This window comes from Hylobates moloch, unplaced genomic scaffold, assembly GCF_009828535.3.
Source record: "Hylobates moloch isolate HMO894 unplaced genomic scaffold, HMol_V3 SCAFFOLD_1, whole genome shotgun sequence".
NCBI classification, from domain to species: domain Eukaryota; kingdom Metazoa; phylum Chordata; class Mammalia; order Primates; family Hylobatidae; genus Hylobates; species Hylobates moloch.
Window position 1 is genome coordinate 112,596,878 of NW_026652276.1, and position 13,109 is coordinate 112,609,986.

At 49.6% G+C, this 13,109-nt stretch overlaps 1 pseudogene; it reads right to left on the bottom strand.

Annotated features, from left to right (window-relative positions):
- Positions 1-7,998: 7,998 nt before the first annotated feature.
- LOC131383348 (proline-rich protein 13-like) lies at positions 7,999-12,806 on the bottom strand (annotated as a pseudogene).
- Between the last annotated feature and the right edge of the window lie 303 nt (positions 12,807-13,109).

Genomic DNA, 13,109 nt, shown 5'->3' on the forward strand with positions numbered 1-13,109 from the left:
AGCTTAGTTAGATCCCATTTCTGAATTTTTGCTTTTGTTGCAATTGCTTTATACACTGTGGAATACTATGCAGCCATAAAAAGGAACAAGATCATATTCTTTGCAGGAACATGGATGGAGCTGAAAGCTATTATCTTCAGCAAACTAATACGCAGGAACAGAAAACCAAACACTGCATGTTCTCACTTATAATTGGGAGGTGAACAATAAGAATACATGTACACAGGAAGGGGAACGACATACACTGGGGCCTGTTAGAGGGCTGGAGGGAAGCAGAGTTCCGATATAAATTGGGGGCTCCCATAACCTCCTTCTCAAGTTCAATAACTTGATACAACTACTCACAGAATTCAGCAAAACACTATACTTGCATTTACCAGTTTATTATGAAAGGTACAAATCAAGAAGAGCCAAATGAAAAAAAAGTACAAGGCAAGGAAAAGTGGTGGAAGAAGATGGGGTGGGTAGATAACAGCTGTGATTAAAGAAATCCCCCATTCTTTGTGTTTTTCAAGAGCATCTTACTGCTAAGAAACACCCTTCCTGTTTTTGATATCCCAAAGCCAGAGACTCTGTAAATTCCCATTTATTTTTATTTTTTTGTCTCATAAACAATTAAATAAGTTTGTCTCTACTGGACAGAACAAAATACTTGTTAACCAAACTTTTCTTCAGTTTCTTTCCTTCCCCAGGCCCCCAAACTTCGACCCAACCTTACAACCCCTCCTTATGTCCCGCTTAAGAACAGGCTGACTTCTAGGTAAAACACTCCCTGATCTAGGATCTGATTTCACCATGTTTTATCCCTTCCTCCCCCTCCCACATTTTTTTCCTCACCTTCTAGTAGTTTGCTCCTCCTTATGAAAGAAAGCCCTTTTCTGCCTAATCTTAGTTTAAAACTAATGCCCAGTGTTTAAAGAAAACAGAAAATCACTCAAACACAATGTATATAGAATATTATAAGGAAATAGTAAGGCACTTAAATTTTATACTTCAACAGGAAAAGCTGAAGTCTCTATCTCTTTCAGACATTAAGCATGCCACTTACATACTTTCATGATAAATAGTTTAATAAACAACCATATATGAACATTTCTAGAAGGTGCCAAGTTCTATCTCATAAAATTTAACATTAAACTTGGACATTTAGACAACAGAATATAGAACAGAGATATCCACTGTTACAAATTTTAGACCCTGCAAAAAAGGGGGGCTGATGTTTTGACAAATTTATGCACTTCATCAATTAATCTTCCACATTTTCTTGGGGAAATGTATTCACTTTCTATAGCCATAATGAAAAAGTGATTTTTCCTATTTTTTTCCCTGGTAGCATTCCCAAAGCAAAGCCTTGGAATTCTATTTGAAATCACCACCCAAAAAGAATGGAAATAACAAACTTACTACACTCACTCTGAGGAAGATAAAGGTAAGGAAGCGTTTTTAACAAATAAAATATATGACTAGAATTTTCTGAAATCCACCTTTCATGGTCTTTGACTTTTTTAAAAAAATTTTCAGCTCTATTGACGAAACGTAATTTACAGTTGTTGAAAAACTGAAGTGGAAACAAGTGAAAAAATCTTTCCAAGGTGACAAACTCAGGGAGTGGCAGCGCTGATGGGAACACAAACATATCTGACTCAACTGTCAAGTCAGACTATGGTATCCCTCAAAACATTCTCCCATCCCCATCCTGCCCATTAAATTACTCAAGGAGTGTCCTCCTTCCCAGGAGGCACTGTACAATGTCCTCCTGCTTGAACCTGGGAGGTGGAGGTTGCAGTGAGCCGAGATCGCGCCACTGCACTCCAGCCTGGGTGACAGAGCGAGACTTCATCTCAAAAAAAATTTTTTTTAACAGGAGACACTGGGGACCCCACTGGCCGCAGCTCCTCCCACGCACCCACCGAGTCGGAATTCTGCTCTAATGACCCTCTGTCACCCTGAACAATCTGAGAGAGAGTCGGGGCTGCGGGTGCAGCGCTGCCCAGAGAGCTTCAGGCAGGTCGCGGCGCGGGAAGAGCAGGGTGAAGGGTCAAAGTCCGCTGGCTCAGCAGCCGTCTTGCGCCGCCCCCCACCCCACCCTCCGGGGTTACTGAGCGCCCAGCTGCGCCAACGGGGACTCAGGTCGGTGGACCCGGGAGCTGACCGTGGAGAGGCCGGTTCCGCCGGTTTCAACCAGCCCACTCACCCCTCTTGGGATGCCCAACCCCGCATACTCACCATTTCCTGGTTTCCAGGATGTCCTGGCATCTTAGCTATGCCCAGTACCTGCAGATCTCAGGGCAACAGAGGCTGTGACAAAGTCACCGAGGGCTCCCGAGGGGCAACACGCGGGACAGTAGAGATGGATCCCAGGCTCCCGCCTGAGCCAGAGACAAAGGCCCCGCCAAACGCTGGAAGCCACGCCCTCCTCCCCAACTGCGTGCCTGATAGGACGGTTCCTACTCTGACAGATTGAATAAGGCTCCAGGACCCTCCCCTACACCCACCGTCCCCAGCATTAGTGCGCTTTATGGACAGGGAAACAGGCTCCTGTAGGCGGAGTCACACGTCCCGGGTATCACAGCTAATTAAGTGAGCTGAGCCTTGAAATTCACTTGCTTTTTCCCTTACCTGGGTCTGCTTGTATAATGCATCTTATTAGCTATTTAAAAGTAGAAAGTAGAACAACTGGACACCTTTTTAACAACTTTCTAATCATTGGATAATGCAGGAAAGATTCTTATCCCATCCCCTGAGCTCCTCTCTCAGCATGCTGTACCACACTGCTGACCACAACGTGGGATGGCTATTAGAAATGGAAGGGAGTGGGGGCTGGGAACGCATAAGCAAGAATTATGCTGCCCAAATATGCTTTTTTTTTTCTTTTTTTCTTTTTCTTTTTTTTGAGACAGAGTCTCACTGTTGCCCAGGCTGGAGTGCAGTGGCTTGATCTCAGCTCATTCCAACCTCCACCTCCCAGGTTCAAGCGATTCTCCTGCCTCAGCCTCCTGAGTAGCTGGGATTACAGGCACCTGCCACCACCCCCAGCTAACTTTTTTGTATTTTTAGTAGAGACAGGGTTTTGCCATGTTGGCCAGGCTGATTTTGAACTCCTGACTTCAAGTGATCCGCCTGTCTCAGCCTCCCAAAGTTCTGGGATTACAGGCATGAGCCACCACAATCAGGCAATATGCTCATCTTAGAAAGACTAAGGTATATTCACACACACACATATACACACACATATATATATACACACACACCTATATATGTGGACAAGGCCAGAGGAAAGTATATTTAGTACAACACAACCATGAGGCTGCAAATCAAACCGGTGGCAGAGAGCATACATGAGGCTTCAATGGCCAAGACACTGATGGCTATCCCTGGGTGTCACTTAAGACTTCGAGGTGAAGGACATCTTTTTTCCAATTGGCGCAGGGAAAATAACAGACATTAGAATTGGAATTTGTTGTTGTTGTTGTTTTTAGAATTTCTAAGACATGATGGACTCTCTAAACACTCCAAAAGGCATTGAACTATATATGCAGCTCAGGACCTGCCTACTCTGCAGAGGGATAGCTGAGCAGCAGCCACCAGCTGTAATGAGCCTTAAACTCCCCCTCTCATACGGACAGGCCACCTCCATACACTCCCTCTTACATCACAGGCTCTGTCCCTCAGGTTCACCTGAGGGCAGGTACCCTCGAGGGTACCTTGACAAGGGCAGGTACCCAGCCAGTTAGATGTTCAGGGACCTCACAGGTCCAACATGCCCAGGGTTTAGCCCCACAGCCTAGCACCCCTTCCCCACCAGCCTTTTTCCTTTTGTCACCAATGACAGGTTCACCTGTGCCACACCCTTATAAGTCTAGTAACTGGAAGGTGGGTAAACCCCAACTGAGTGCCTGTGACTCCACCCTCTTACTTTCCACTCAAGTGGCATTATAAGAATAACCTTAAATTTGATCTAATTTATACATATTCCTCTCTTAGTAACATTTCCAACAACAGCACTCACAATCAAACCCAGTTTGATTGTGAGATTGGGTTAAAGAACACACAGGTGAGGCTGGAGCAGCAGGTTTTAAAAACTTTATTCTAATGTGATACAAAGATGCGATGGTTTAAAAATAAGAAACGCATATTTATCAGCTGTGGGGATGCTACACTTGCTAGCTTGCATCCATTCTTCTTGAAACAAGGTATCTGGACAGACCATACCCGTAAGTAGCTCTTTGCAATACCCCAGGCAGAAGCTCCAGTCAGACACAGCTCCCTCAGGCTCACAGGGTGGCAACCTCCTCTTTCATGTGGGCTCTGAAGGGCAAGGGAAGGAGCACAGGCAGCAGGGGACAGGGAGCAGCCCGGGGCTGTTGGGATTCCCAATCACCGCAGAGCTAGTCTCTGTAAAGGTGCTGTGTGGCAATGACCAGGTAGAGAGCTGGGCTCCACAGAGAGGTGAAAACCACTCCTGTATCTTTAACTTTCCCCCAGGATCCATGATTCTGCCCTGGTTCCCCCAAAGCCCCTCACCCATCCTATCTCCACAGTGTGTTAGGCAGTTCGGATTAAAACGGGAGAAAAATACATTCAGATTGTAGCCTCCGAGTATTCCCATCTGGGGTGCATGGAGTAGGGAGACAAGTCAGGGCCTGTGGTTGTGCCTTCTGCTGTGCCTGAGGGCAGACAGGCCAGTGCTGGGCACATGGATGTCTGGGGGACCACCACTGCTGACTCCCTCCCCCTCACCCGGAGCTATAACCAGGCCAGGCCAATCACAATTAATAAAATCACTGCAGCTCTCATCCTGCCACAAAACTAAAGTGCACCCCAACCCCCAGGGATCTCTGACTTCCCATCACAGGTCACAGGAAGCCCTCCACCTTTTTTACCTAAAGCCTAGACTTTAAGCCAGGTTGGGCCTAGGTGCAGCAGCAGCAAAAGCAGCAGCCATAATGTCAAACATACAAATGACCTGAGAAATCTCATCTGCATGTCCTTCACTCAGAACTGACCTGGAGTTGTGTACAAGTTAAGAAGGACAGATCACACACCATGGGCATGGACACATTCCACACTTGCTGGGGAAGATGAGATACCTGAGAGGCACCTGTTTCCCAGCTGCATGCTGATCTCCACATAAAACGACTCATGTGTCTTCATTTTAGGCCTCTGCATTGTATATTCATTGAGCCAGTGCAAACACATTTTGGGGGGGTCATCATTCAACGCAGCACCAGCCCCCACTTGTTCTGGGGGGCAGTCAGGAAGGATCTGTTCAGTTCCTAATCCCCCAGGACAAAAGTGCTGCTGCCTTTCCAGCACTAACATCCAGCAGTGCCATCTCAGGATAATTTTTTCACACAAGAGCAGCATGAGGTGGCAAGCATGGTGTGACAGGCCCAGGGCCATGGACAGCTGGCTGCTGGTGAAGCAGCACAAGACAGGTGCGTCTGTGGTGGGGCCATGACAAGCCAAGGCAGCCACGGCCCCTGTCTCCACACAGCCCCAGCCACAGATGGCATTCAGACCTTCCTGGATGGTATTGGGGTGCTTGAGGCCCATTACTAGCCTGCTCATTAGCACTGCCTTGTGTTGTTTATACAGGGCCTGGGAGAGGGAGTGGGGGTTGTAGATCCAGGATGGGCACGACCTCACACCCATAGTTCACCTGGCCGCAGGCCAGCAAGGAAGCCCAGGCAGCACGGCTCTAGACACTGAGCCTTGTCACCTCTGGCTGCACTTCCTATATATACTTTGCGCAAAGGCAGCAAGAGAAGGTCAACATTAGCGTTTGTGACATGGAAGTCTATGCCCCACTGAGAACTTCTAAAAATGTTCTTTTCTTTTTCTGTTTTTTTTTTTTTTTTTTTTTTTTGTCAGACAGAGTTTCACTCTTCTTGCCCAGGCTGGAGTACCATGGCATGATCTCGGCTAACCGCGACCTCTGCCTTCCAGGTTCAAGCAATTCTCCTGCCTCAGCCTCCGAGTAGCTGGGATTACAGGCATGCGCCACCATGCCCGGCTAATTTTTGTATTTTTTTAGTAGAGACGGGGTTTCTCCATGTTGGTCAGGCTGGTCTCAAACTCCTGACCTGAGGTGATCCGCATGCCTCAGCCTCCCAAAATGCTGGGTTACAGGCATGAGCCACCGCACATGGCCAAAAATGTTGTTTCCTTAAGCCCTCTTCCTTCTAATAAAATCTATACAAATACATACAAGCTTGAAACTACTATAAATGAAATCTTAGGTTTCTTAAAACCCATAAATAAACACCAAACAGAGACACTGTTTGAGGAAAGAGTGGGAGCCTAAATCAGCTGACCCCCAAACAGCCTCACCAAGCCCTAGGCCAGTCTGAACACTACAAGGCCACGTGATGGTTACAGAGGATGACAGCTCCCACGAGTACTTGTCAGGCACTGTGCTAGCTTCTCATTCAGAGTCTCAGAATGCCTCCTTGCCAATACCCTGTGAGGGGAGGCCCTGCCTCAGTGGAGCACAAGAGGTTCCTCAGCTCTCCCAAGGAAATGGTTATCAAAGGGTGGAGCTGGGGGACGCCAGACAGAACAAGAGTCTCCCCAGGGTCCCCCTAGACTCCCTCCGCTCTTCCACATGGGCCCGGGGGGGAAGTGAACAGCCTCCTAACCCCCTCGATAGGGTTCCAGTCCTGTAGGCCTGGACGCTCTCATTTCCTGCTACCATGTGGGGTGACAATGCAACCCCAGACCCCTCATTTGCCATCCTTCAATCCCAGGCCAGGCCCAAAGGCCTTTGCTGATACAGCCCAGAGGGTGCTCGACACCCACCTTGGCACAGTCACTCATAATGTAGTGGGATGGTCAAGGAGGTGCATGGAGGTGCAAATCCCCATAAGCATGGCCTCGGGCATGCTCCACAGGCTCAGGACCTCACTGAGGAGCCCACAGCCCTCCTTCAGGGGGCTGCAAACACAGTCCCAGGGAGCAGTGCTCAGAGGGGCAGACAGGCCCACCAGCACTGAGGACCCCAGACCCCCCAGCGTGGGGCTCTGTCCAACTTTGCAGGGCTTTTACGCTGGCCGGTCCCCATTGCTTCTCTGGTGAGATGTCCGAGTTGAATTGAATGTTGAAGGCCGTGCATCTGATGGAGCTGACTGCTTCTGCACACACTGTAAATCACCTCCTGGCTCCGAGGGTGGGCTGTGGAGACACAGCCTAATGGGAGGTAGTTCCACTCCACCATCAGTGGGGCTGGGCTGCCCTGAGCCACAGTCCCCCAGCTTCCTGCAGAGATGTCTGCCTGCTTCTCTTGGAGGCTGAGTTATGAGCCACCCCGGGCAAGGACCGGCTGCCAGGACAGGCTGGAAACTCTCCCCTAGCATCCTCAGCAGCCCCGCCTATGCTGTCACTGGTGCTGATGATCTCCATGATAAGATTATGGACTGGCCTGGTTATAGCTCCGAGTGAGGGGGAGGGAGTCAGCAGTGGTGGTCCCCCAGACATTCATGTGCCCAGCCCTGGCCTGCCTGCCCTCAGGCACAGCAAAAGGTACAACCACAGGCCCTGACTTGCCTCCCTACTCCCTGCACCCCACACGGGAATACTCAGAAAGTAACCTTCCCCCCATCATTTCTCTATCTCAATAACAGCACTGATAACTTTTAAGTTCTAGTAAGCTGAAAGTGTAAGATAAATGAGCTCCTGCCTTAGAAGGGGCATGGTTAGGCAGTGTGTGCCCAGGTGAGAGCCCCATGGTTGTTAGTAGAGGGTGGGAAGCTGGATGGCCCTGGCCACTCAGCACAGTGGAAGTAGAGTCCTCTCCTTCCAGGGAATCAATGTCTCAAAGAGGCCAGAAAAAGGTGCATGGGTGGCCTGCCAGGAAGCAGAAGGCTAGAAGGCCTTGCAGGAAACCCTAGACAGCATTCAGGGTCCCTGAGAGGGCTCGGCTCATTCCAGCTTTCCTTGCTTTCATCCTATCCACAAGAAAGCCTGCCTGCAGATGGCAGGTGGGCCTGAGGCTGCCAGTCAGTCAGCAGGGGCTATAAGCACCTTGATTATGGTTCTTTCTTGAAGCAGCCGCTTAGGCCAGTTCTGGCAGAGCAGTTCTCTCATTATCTGCAGCTCCTTCTTACAATCCCAGGTCTGCAAAGGGACCAGGAAGACAAGGGCTCAGGCTGTGCCCCACAACCTGCTCTGAGAAGTCTCTCTCTCTCTTTTTTTTTTTTTTTTTTAACCTCTTCATTGATAGCCTTATACTTCCAAATGAACTGGCCAGCATGGAGCCTCCAGAAAAGGGCACAGAATTCTGTCTGGCACCCAGGAGGAAGGGGGTTCCCAGTGAGGGCAGGGCCAGTCTGCATGCACCTGTTCAGCAATGTTCTCCTCATAGCTCAGCCTCAAGGTGTAGACATCCTCTGTGAGCACTCAGTGTCATGGGAGCCCCTGCCTGGGGAGCAGTCCAGCTGCACACCTGGAATGGGAGAGTTTTCCTCTTGAATGGGTGATGTTAGGCCCCATGGCAGGCAGTGGAGAGGGAGATACATAGCCCACCTAGCTCAGAGCCCTGCCACAGGCTTCTTCTCTGAGACCTCTACCTGCTCTAGGTTCTTCTTGGCACTGAACTCAGAAGCAGATGGGGTCCCTCCCAGGGCTGCTCTCTCCCACATTGACTGACAGCTCCCTAGAAGGGGACTCAGGCAGTGGGGGCAGTTTTTTGGGCAGAAGCACTGGAGTTAGGCTGGCCAGTTCATCCCATACCCCCACATGACATGACACAAGGCAGGGGCAGTGGGACAAAGCCATCACCTTTTTTTCTGTGGCATGACAAAGGGTTTTGTGAAGTTCAGGCTGATGTGGTTGAGCAGCTCCAGTGGGAATGGCTTGGGAAGCCGGGGCTGGTGGGCTTGGGTTTAAGTGATAGGCTATGGGCCTACAAGGAGTGGGTGGGCACTAAGTAAGTGCCCTGGTTGTCTGTCCACAGACCCAGAACAAGTGGCATCCCAGGAGCCTGTGGGGGGCTGGCAGAGACTTACTGGTTCCAGTAAAAGCCCCATGTGGATACAGCGATGCTGCCTCACTGGCCCTTGGCTGTAATTACAGACAGGTACATGAGGTCTCCATGCATCTTGCAGTTCCCAGTGGGTGGGTTCCTGCTGCTCATGGTAGGCACTGGAAGTGCTTCAGGAATGGCCAAGCTTGAATAAACCAGGCTTGTTGGTGTGTGGCCCTCCACCCCAACGAGGACCCTCTTCCTTGCTCCCCGTGGGAGTTCCACCTTCCAGTCATGGTTCTAGAGACACAATGGCCCCTCCTGGGTCCCTGGCAGGATGTGCTCAGTGACCCACAGTTGACAGGGCCCATCTCCAAGCCATTCTTCCAATTCCCACTGTTTGAATATCTATGATAACTGTATATCTGTGAGGAACCTGAGGCTGGTGGTCAGCACAGGGCCACCCAGGGCCAGCTGTCTTTCTACCTAAATGTGACCCTGGTCTGGGTGTCTCAGGGCCAGGCCCCTCCAGGTTGGAAGGCCTGGTCCTCAGCCCCTGGCCTCCATGCTCCTTTTCCCTCTGTTCAGTCCTGGCACCAATACCTCCCCCTCTCAGGTCACCATTGGAGAAAATGCTCAAGAAGGACAAGCAGCTTCAGTCAACTCTGCTGAAGGTGGCAGATGGGTCCAGGCTCTTGAGCAGGGCTTGGACATGGTACCTGTGGATTCAGGCCTTGAGCAGTGTGTGTAACTCTTTCAGGAAGGGAGAAAGAAGGGTGTTACCAGGACCCTGCACCCTGGAACAACCCAGCCAGCACAGAAAATAGTTTACAGCTATCATGGGTGATTTTAATTTTCAACTTTAGGCTTCCATTTTCAAATTCCACAATGAACACATAAGGTGGAGTTCTGGTTTCAACACACACATACACACACACACATACACACACACTCCTGCCTCCTAGTGGGCAGAGATTTTTGTTCACAAAGAATCTTCTGCCAAATGCCTCTGAGGTACACGTAAGTCTTGGGGAGCCCACAGGCCAACTGTTTTCTGTGCACTCCTGTCTTCGGTAGGCAGGGTCTTCAGAGCTTTGAGACCTCCACAACCTTGCGCTGCTCTCCTGGGGCAGCCTTCATGCAGGGGTGTCCTGAGGACTTCCCAGGGCACCCAACTTCAGCACTGTCATCCAGTGTACGTTTCACGGAATTTTTTTTCCCAGGAGAAACAACTTTATTTGAACTGAGAGTTGGAGAATGAGACAAGGACTTGAGACAGCATGAGTAGAGGTGAGGTTCCAAAACGGCAGTCAGAGCTCATCCACCAAACGGACTCCACTTCCCAGCAACCTTGCAGTTAGTGCCACCAACAAAAGGTCCGCTGGGAAATGTATTTGCCACAAAATTACCCAAGTATGCCAACATTACAAAAAAAGATAGATTTTTCATCGTAATTAAATTTCCACAGAACTCCCAAATCACAAGTGTTTTCTGTTTGTTTGTTTGTTTGTTTTTTTGAGAGGAGTTTTGCTTTTTTCACCCAGGCTGGAGTGCAGTGGCACAATCTCGGCTCACTGCAACGTCTGCCTCCCAGGTTCAAGCGATTCTCCTGCCTCAGCCTCCCAAATAGCTGGGATTACAGGCGCCCACAACCACATTGTGGGGAAAAGAAAGAGAGATCAGATTGTTACTGTGTCTGTGTAGAAAGAAGTAGACATAGGAGACTCCATTTTGTTCTGTACTAAGAAAAATTCTTCTGCCTTGAGATGCTGTTAATCTGTAACCCTACCCCCAATGCTGTGCTCCCTGAAACATGTGCTGTGTCAACTCAGGGTTAAATGGATTAAGGGCTGTGCAGGGTGTGTTTTTGTTAAACAGATGCTTGAAGGCAGCATGCTCATTAAGAATCATCACCACTCCCTAATCTCAAACCACTCCCTAATCTGAAGTACCCAGAGACACAAAACACTGCGGAAGGCCGCAGGGACCTCTGCCTAGGAAAGCCAGGTATTGTCCAAGGTTTCTCCCCATGTGAGAGTCTGAAATATGGCCTCGTGGGAAGGGAAAGACCTGACCGTCCCCAAGCCCGACATCCATAAAGGGTCTGTGCTGAGGAGGATTAGTAAAAGAGGAAGGAACGCCTCTTTGCAGTCGAGACGAGAGGAAGGCTTCTGTCTCCTGCTCATCCCTGGGCAACGGAATGTCTTGGTGTAAAGCCGATTGTATATTCCATCTACTGAGATAGGGGAAAACCGCCTTGGGGCTGGAGGTGGGACATGCGGGCAGCAATACTGCTCCTTAAGGCAATGAGATGTTTATGTATATGCACATCAAAAGCACAGCACTTTTTTCTTTACCTTGTTTACGATGCAGAGACATTTGTTCACGTGTTTACCTTCTGACCTTCTCTCCACTATTATCCTATTATCCTGCCACGCCCGATAATGATCAATAAATACTAAGGGAACTCAGAGGCCGGGGCCAGTGTGAATCCTCCGTATGCTGAACACCTGTCCCCTGGGCCCCTTTTTCTTTCTCTATACTTTGTATCTGTGTCTCTTTGTTTTCCAAGTCTCTCGTTCCACCTAATGAGAAACACCCACAGATGTGGAGGGGCAACCCACCCCTTCACACATCAGGCTAATTTTTCTATTTTCCGTAGAAACAAGGTTTCACCATGTTGGTCAGGTTGGTGTCGAACTCCTGACCTCCAGTGATCCACCCGCCTCGACCTCCCAAAGTGCTGGGATCACAGGCGTGAGCCACCACACCTGGCCCCAATCACAAATATTAAAAGAAGCAGTAAAAAATAACATTTTACAGATCTTAAACTTGTCTTCAACATTTAGCTCATCATCTTTGGAAAATAGCTCCCCTGCTGAATTCATCAGCTGTATGATGTATCCAAGCAGCAAGAAGATGGTTGTACCATAGCAATCCTCTTCCCATTTTCTCTAGGCACTCAAGGCTGAACTGCAGGGTGAGGACCGGGCAGGGGTAGGGATGGGGAGTACAGGGGCTACTTTCCTCCAGTACAACATAGGATCTGAAGCTTGATGGGAGAGCAGAACTGGTGCGACTTGAGGGTCTGAATACAGGGTCCAGGGCCTGTATTCAGTCAGGTCACTGCTGGAAGAGGACGAGGAAGAGGAGGAATGCTGGCCATGCTTCTGGTGCTTGTGCATCTTTTTATGAGCTTTCTTCCTTCTCTTTTTCATCTTTTTTTTTTTTAGACAGAGTCTTGTTCTGTTATCCAGGCTGGAGTGCAGTGGCGCCATCTTGGCTCACTGCAACCTCTTCCCACCAGGTTCAAGAGATTCTACTGCCTCAGCCTCCCAAGTAGCTGGGATTACAGGCACCCACCACCACACCCAGCTAATTTTTGTATTTTTAGTAGAGACGGGGTTTCACCATGTTGGCCAGGCTGGTCTCAAACTCCTGACCTCAGGTGATCAACTCACCTCGCCCTCCCAAAGTACTGAGATTACAGGTATGAGCCACTGTGCCCAGGCTTCTGCATCTTCTTGTCCACTATCAGTCCTTGTCCTAACATGTCAGGAGCCAAGGGATTCACAGAAGCCATTACAGGGGCAGGTGGTGGGTATAAAGGAGGGTAGGGACCTTAGGGTTGGCATCCTGAATACCCTGGCTACAGCACAGGATGAGGGGGCCCACCTGGAGGGAAAGCTGGATTTCCCTGGGGAGCTCCTGGTTGGGGAGAAAAGGGGCCTGGAGGAAAGATTGTATTGGTAGGTGGCAGGTTGGCATGATTGGAACCTCCAGGGTACCTGATGTTGGGGGGATATGGATTTGGACCTGGCAGCTGGGCTTTGGGATTGCACATGTTTAGGTGTTTCCTCCAGCCTTTCCACCACAGCCTGGGTGGTGATGCCTCCTCCTTCCCAGTCTCATCATGGGATTTTAATGGTGGTTCTTTTTTTTTTTCTGAGACAGAATCTTGCTGTGTCGCCCAGGCTGGAGTACAGTGGCATGATCTCAGCTCACTGCAACCTCCGCCTCCCGGGTTCAAGTGATTCTCCTGCCTCAGCCTCCTGAGTAGCTGAGATTACAGGTGCCTGCCACTGCACCCAGCTAATTTTTGTATTTTTAGTAGAGATGTGGTTTCACCATCTTGGCCAGGCTGGTT